The 7,494-nt window shown below is 33.7% G+C and overlaps 1 pseudogene; it reads right to left on the reverse strand.

The window, feature by feature from the left end:
• Window positions 1–354: 354 nt before the first annotated feature.
• LOC114736024 (protein NUCLEAR FUSION DEFECTIVE 4-like) lies at window positions 355–2,565 on the reverse strand (annotated as a pseudogene).
• Window positions 2,566–7,494: the final 4,929 nt, after the last annotated feature.

The following is a 7,494-nucleotide window of genomic DNA, read 5'->3' on the forward strand; positions in this document are numbered from 1 at the left end:
AATATTGTCCCTTCCTGTTAAAAACTAACATTAATCGTTAAAATAGTAAGTTTGATAATTAATATTTTTAATAATAGTGGGCAAAGTTATACGATTTTAATTTTCAAGACAATTTTGCATTTAAAAAGATTTTTAGGGTGTTCAATACTTTTAAGTAAAAGTTTTCGCAGCAAATTTATATCTTAAGCCTAATAATTAAGCTCTGAAAATTGAAAATGCAGAAGTGGCAGAAGGAGCTACCCCTCTCCTCTCCCCTCCTCCTCTATCCCCTTCATCACCGACCCACCATCATATGCCCTCTTAACCATATAAAATATCAAAAAATTATACCATAAACCATTAAAAATTATTTTAAAAAAAATAACAACCTTAGATCATAAAATTTATTAAAAAGATTCATTCTAAAAGTTCATAATATACAGCCTAATGAGTTTCAGGCCTCAGTTAACTCATTACATAATCTGACTGTGCATTGTATGATCCCGAGTAGTTTCTGAGTGATACTATAATGTATACTTAGCTTCCTGTGAGTTGGGAATCAATTATGACAGATCAAAGAGCATAAAAGGTGTATATATATATATATATATAAAAAAAAAGAGACGAATTGTTCCTCTTTCTCTGCTATGATCCTACTGTTTCCTCTGCGATAGAAACTTGCGAGTTCTGGCATGGAGAATCAGAGCCAACAACGTCCCAAAGAAACAGAGCGAACCCCAGATGATGAAAGTACTTCTGTAACACTCCATGCCTATGCATTTCCCTTCTCCATCTTGTCCCTTACGATAAATCAGGGCAGCCAAGTAACCAAACACAAAAGAACCAATGGGAATGTTGGCCACCAGAATGTTGTGGTTCACTGAGAAATTCTTTGTCCCGAATATTTCATTGGTTGTGGACACAGAAATGGAAGTGATAGCTCCAGTGCATATTCCTATTATGGCCGTGCTCGTGTATAGGGCTCGGTCACTTCTGTTGAGAAGCAATAGAACGACGCTGCTGTTGGAGCCATTAATGCCGCCATACTCGCTGGCCTTGAAATTCTAATCTTGCCCCTGAAAAATTTGAACCCATGTCAAAGACAAAAGATAGAGACTTTAATGTTGGGTTGCAGATAAACCACCACATGATATTTATTTTCTGCATTAATAGGCTGGTGGTAGATCAGAAGGACACAAGGCAGAAAATGTGCGATAAAAGTTGAGACAGTGAGACAGTAAAGTTTCTTAGATGTTTGTTATATTGTCCCCCAAATATATATAATATATATATATATATAAGCTACTATTGTTGTTAAGGATTTACCTGCAGAAGTAGTCCATGAGAGATGGCATGAGACGGCCAAAGAACACAAAAGATGAAGACAAGGATACCAGAGATGAAGTGTTGGAGTAGCCTCTGGACTCAGCAATTGTCCCAAGTTATTCATAAAGACCAAACCAAGAGTGCGCCGAAGAAATAGATTAAAAAATATAACCAGAAATCTATTCTTCTTAGCATTAACTTCACCCCAATTTCTTCTCTGACAACAACTTCTTGAACCTCTCTGTTTTTATCTTCTTCTTCTTCCTTCTCCTCCTCCTCTCCATCTTTTGGCTCACTCTCTATCCTCTCTTCGTTAGGTCTCTTGTTTTCCTGCACAGTACAATGACAGACTCTTAGTCTTTCTCGGATGGCTTGCCATGATCTCGCCAATTCGTCGATCATCTCTGAGACTGGAAGCACTAGAGGGAGGAGAAGAGACACTAGAATACCAAGCAGATTACTCAATGGACATAATTGGGGTGACAAAAACTGCAAGCTGCTAAGTACAGCATATACACCTGTGGAGATTGTGATAACAAACATTACAACAAATCCACACCCATTCGTTTAGGCCTTGCGATTTCAATTTTTCTAGTTACAGGAGATGCTATGAGGCTCACTATGAGAGGTAAGATAGAGTTCAGAGAAGAGAAGAAAGGCTCTGGCTTTTTTGTGGGGAGAAAGAACTTCAACAATATCAGTATAGATCTTTGCACTTAACCCTTGATAACTAGTTGTTAACCCGACAGCAAACTTGGTGATCAGATGGGAAGTTCCTGATCATAACGACATAACTAACAGTGTTAATCCAACAAATGCTATTCCCAGCCAGCAGAACAGTTAGTAAGAAGACATGCCAGTAGGCCAAAGAGCAGATTTGCTGTGTTACGAAGAGATATTGGACTCCGTAACCAACCAACCCAAGACTTGAACCGATCAGGAGAACAAGCCAGAGAGGGAGGTGAACAGAAGCCATGCCTGAGAACCAGCCAAGAAGTTTTCCTGCATCAGAGGCAAAAGCAAGATTGTTGAGCTGCACTTGTGAAATTGAAAGGAGCTGTTTCAGTTGAGATGAATAGGCTGGGGAAATTGGTGTTTGTGCCGTTTATGGCTTGAAGCCAAATCATTCCCACAAGGCTTAGCCATTGAAGAGCAGCTGAAGCCATGGTAAAGAAGAAGCAGCAGCACTTTAGATCAGGAAATAACTTGAACTGCCCTTCTTGGCTAATGAGGTTGGGGGTAGGTGTGTGTGGGGGGATTTATATGTTCTGAAGCTGGAAAAGGAAGGGTTAGTGTCTAAAGGGGTGCCAAAGGTCTCATGGCGCTCCCTGTGAGTGGGAGGTCACAAGTTCGATTCTGCTTATAACTTTAGGCTTATTAATTCCAAAAATTCAAAAATTAATATCTGTCCTTTTAATCCCCCCAAAAAAAAAGTCTAGGTAGAGGGGTGAAGTGTGAAAGCCAGAGTTCAGAAATGCTGCCGCCAATTAGAATGATATTTTATGTGACTGGTAGAACAAGTTAAATGTGGTGCCATGTCGACCACCACCTTCATTGCAAAAGGCAATGAATTTTATGTTATAATCAGACGCATTTATAGATGGTTTGAGACTGAGTCTCAGGACAAGACAGATTAATTTGGTCTTGAGTGAGTCATTCCTTGTATATATAACTCATGGTTATTGCCTTCCCGCTCCCTGGTTTACAAGGCATCGACCTTTTGTGTATAATATTCTCATTTTAATATATTTGATCTTTTTTCCCCCGAAAAAAAGGTCTTGAGTGTGTTAGATGAAATGAAAGTGAAATGGATATGAAATGGGAAACTCCTGTAGGAGGCTATGGCTGGTTGGTAGTACTGTTCAAAATATTAGTTAGATTTACGTAAAAGTAAGAAATATGTAATATATATTAATTATATTCTTGTTTATAAAGATAATACATGAGAGTTAATGAGTGAAAATTTATTGTAAAAAGATAATAAGTAACATATATTTAATGAGATTAAAAATGAATAAACTGGTTTAAAATTTCAAACAAAAAATTAGTTTTTTAAATTTAGAAACATCACTATAAAAGAGATTGTTTCTTATGAAAAGAAAATAATAGAGTATGGATCTCTTGAAGGGTTAGGTTCTTTTAATAATGGGCCCTCCTTCTTCTAACATGTGGATCTAAAAAAGATTGGACCTAGATATCGTATCTATGGCTCTTTGTAATTTTGTAATTTGGGTACACTCATGAGAAATTCAAACAATTAATAGGAGTTGAGTTTAATTTTTTAAAAAAATAGTTTCTCACAACATAGTGAACTGAAATTTCAATTCTTATAAAAAAAAAAGTAGCTATATTTAGTATTTAACAATGCTTCAAACAGTATTATTTTCAATAAAAAGATACCCGTCAAAAAAAAAAATCAAACAATAACTTTTTGTGGTCGGCATGGCATGGAATGTGGTTAGAGGGTAAATAGTTCAATCTTAAACCCGAGTGATGCTAGAAGAAAATATATTTAATGACTTTGATGCAAGACATTGAGTTTGATATTATGAGGAATTATTTTGAAGAATTAGAACTATCATGATGCACGCATGCACACAATAAACAAAATAAGTCATGAATAATGTGATTTATCACACACGCGGTATAAAATTCGCAGTAAGCAAAATAAGTCACGAATAATGTGATTTACGAGAAACTCCTTGCAAAACATATAGAAAAACAGATTGGTTACTATAATTTTTGAAACAGTCAATGATAATTTTCCCACAATCTAAAACATAAATGTGTATTTGGAGAAAGTGACCCAATAATAGGGCTAATACAGTTAGTGCAAGTTCTTCAAAATCAGTTTCCTTTAGTTGAAGGTGATGATCTTTTTATCGATCGCAAATTCTCCTTGGTTCAAATACACGTTCAAATAATAATAATTGGAAGAAAAAAAAGGACTTCAAAGAGTAAGCATCTTTGACAAATATAGAAACAAATGAACCTATCTCAGTTTCCTACTCCAATGACCAAGAATGTCTGTTATAAAGTCCCGTAGTGCAGTTAAACAATAAAGAGCTTCAAGCGTTACGGAGACGGGTTGGGGTGGAGAAGCGTTCTGTCCTTGTGACGTCATCGGTGACCTTGGGGTGGGCCAGCCACAAAAATTTTGAGCCATCCAATCCAACCATGAGCCCACTTTGACATTAGCCCCATTTTCAGTTTTATTCAAAGGAGAGATTTTACTAGATCAAGTGTTAGGTGTCATGTCCTTAGAACGTGGAATAACCCAACACCTTTTTAAAATTGTTGTAACAAAAAAAAAAGAGAGCTCATACTAAAAAGGTATTTGGATAAATACCAAACAATGGTTTTAAAAGGTACGATATATGAAATAAATATGTAAAAAAATTTATTTTGATTTGCGAAAAAAAAATATTTTTTAAAAGCACTTTTACCCAAACACTCCTTAAATCTGCCTCTGAGTGCTCAAGATATAATAATATACACACCTAAATCTGTTGATGAATGGTGAGCTCCTCCAACAAAAGATTCAGCAATGAAAACAATAATGCTGTTCCTTCCAATAATGGCCGTGATAATCATTACTGCCAATTGATTTTCCTTCTTCCAAGTTTGCTCATTTTGTCACGTAGAACTCAGAAAAACTAATTGGCTTTTGGCCCAAAAAAAAAGAAAGAAAAAAAAACTAATTGGGAATTTAGATTTGAATATAAATATAAAATCTGAATTCTTTTTTTCTCTTTTTTTTTTTAATCAAACCATACCTAATGATTATAATAGGTTCTCACCAAGAGGTAGTTTTAATACAAAACGATTAAAAATGATAGTCTAAAAAAGCTAACACGTGATAAATAACTAATTTTTAATATTTTTAAATTGATTATTTGCCTTTTATATTAAAAATTGGAGACAGTACTGCTGTTACCTTATGAGGGGAATTCGTTAACTTAATTATTCATTTATTGTTTAATTAGCATAATCATAGATTTGATTATGAACACGATTATCTTTTGTTGTCTGGCCTTTGATTCTCTTTGTCTGGTAATATCATGTGTGTCTTGTTTTTTCAACCACACTTTTTTTTTTATACCCGAACCACACTTTTTTTATTAATTATATTTATAAGTTATTTTCTGTTTCACACAAATTAAGAAAATATTAAATTTTATTAACTCTATCTTAACATTTAATAATTTTTAATTTTATTTTAATTTAATATATATTAAATTTTATATAAAAAAGTAAACTCAATAATAAATAAATGATGAAACTATATATTCTTGTAAAAAAAATTTCCTCTTCTTAAACCCAAAATTTCTTCTGTCTGTCTTTGCTTCCTAACAGGACAAGAGGAGCGGTACCAGAGAATCCCTTCAAAGCCCGGCACGTGAAACATGGACCCCCAAGATGGAAAAAATTATAATGGGTCCTAATAAAAAAATAATTATAAAATAAAATTTAAAAATTATTATTTTTTATTCTGAAATTTCATTACATGCTGTTTACTGTTATTAAAACATTTTAGTAATTTTTTTTTTGAGGTCCCATTATAATTCTTCCCAAAAATCATTTTCTCTTTCATGTAATGTTGGTGAGTGAAAATTAGGCACATATATTAAGCTTCTCTTCATATTAAAATAGCTTAAGTCATTTAGTAATGTTTGTCTTAAAGATCATGTATATATTTAGTTCATTTTCTAATTAGTCAACCTTGTAATTTACAAGTTTTATCAAGCCAAGGAAACTAGTATTTGAGTTTCAAGATCATATATATGAAAATTCCCCAGGTTTCAAAAACTTTAATGATTGATCTTATTCGGAAAATATAAAAATTGCATTGTTTTTAACTTCATCTGCACTAAAATTGTCTTGACTTATGATAAAAAAAAAATTTGACGTACCAAAAAAACTAGTTGAACAGAATAGAATGAATTAGTACATGAATTACTCTTTGAAAGCACTGCACCTCGCGTTTAATAATGAAATCAGATCCATGGAACCGACCCATCTGTTCTGTGTCTAATTGGATGAAGCTATTATTTGCATAGTTCTAACTTTTAATGCCGAACGATTATTTAGAACTCTTGGAAGGCTTCCTTTCGTAAACCATCATTACTCGGAAAATGACCAAAACAAAGTATATAAATCTCCTTTATAATTTTAAGATCTCACTTTCGTTTATTCAAGTATTAAATCCCAACATTGACATATTGTTTTGATTCATATTAAAAGCAGTTCTAATTCTTAATATAAGAGCTGGTTAATTAATTTAAGTAAATTAAAAAAATTAATTAAGTTAGTTGTTTATAATAAATAGGTCTTGTTTTTACTAAAATACTCTTACCAATAATATGTATTAACTAAAACCTTTAACATATGTAACTATTACAATGACTACTTTGAAAAAAAAAGAGCAAATACAAGAGACAAAATGAATTGAGATATTATATTTATAACCAAATTAAATATTAAATTAGTTCTTGTTTTAAGAACCGGAGATAATATAATCTAACAATAATTAAAACACTTTTAGTTGCCCAAAAAAATATTTTTAAGGTATATCTTCTTATTTTCTATTGTATTATTATATTACTAACCTGAACATGTTATAAAATTAACTCATTTTGTAGACTCCAAGAGTGCAGCGGCAAGCTTTTTTCCGGAGACGGCGGGAGGTTGATGATGTTGGGGATGGTGGCTTGGCAGCCGGCGCCAGCATTTGTTAATTTGCACATAGAATGATTCAATTATGAGTTGGAGCAAATAAGGATGATTAGACCTCTCCGATAAGGAAGAGGATCAGTCATTTCAAAAAAATGGTAAGAGGAGAATTTTGATGTATAAATAATTTTAACTATTATACCTTTCTCGGCCTTTTGGCTAAGATCAAGTTCTTATCAGTTTATTTTTTTAAATTTAATATCAGACAAAACCAAGATCATCGTCATAAAGCAGTAATAAAGACAAAACCGAGATGATACTCTAAAGCCTAACCGAAGCCAGAGGACGACGCTTGAAGTGCTCGACACCAGGGGAGGGAAGCCTAACTTACCAGCCTGAAGCCAGAGGACGCTTGACGCGACCATGCATAAATTTTATCAGCAGGTAGTAACATCGGCGAGGATTTCCCGGTGGAAGGGCCGTTTCCTTTCCAGCATCGCTCGAAGCAGTGAAAGC

Source organism: Neltuma alba, unplaced genomic scaffold, assembly GCF_004799145.2.
Source record: "Neltuma alba isolate B1F8T4 unplaced genomic scaffold, ASM479914v2 tig00013285_pilon, whole genome shotgun sequence".
NCBI lineage: Eukaryota > Viridiplantae > Streptophyta > Magnoliopsida > Fabales > Fabaceae > Neltuma > Neltuma alba.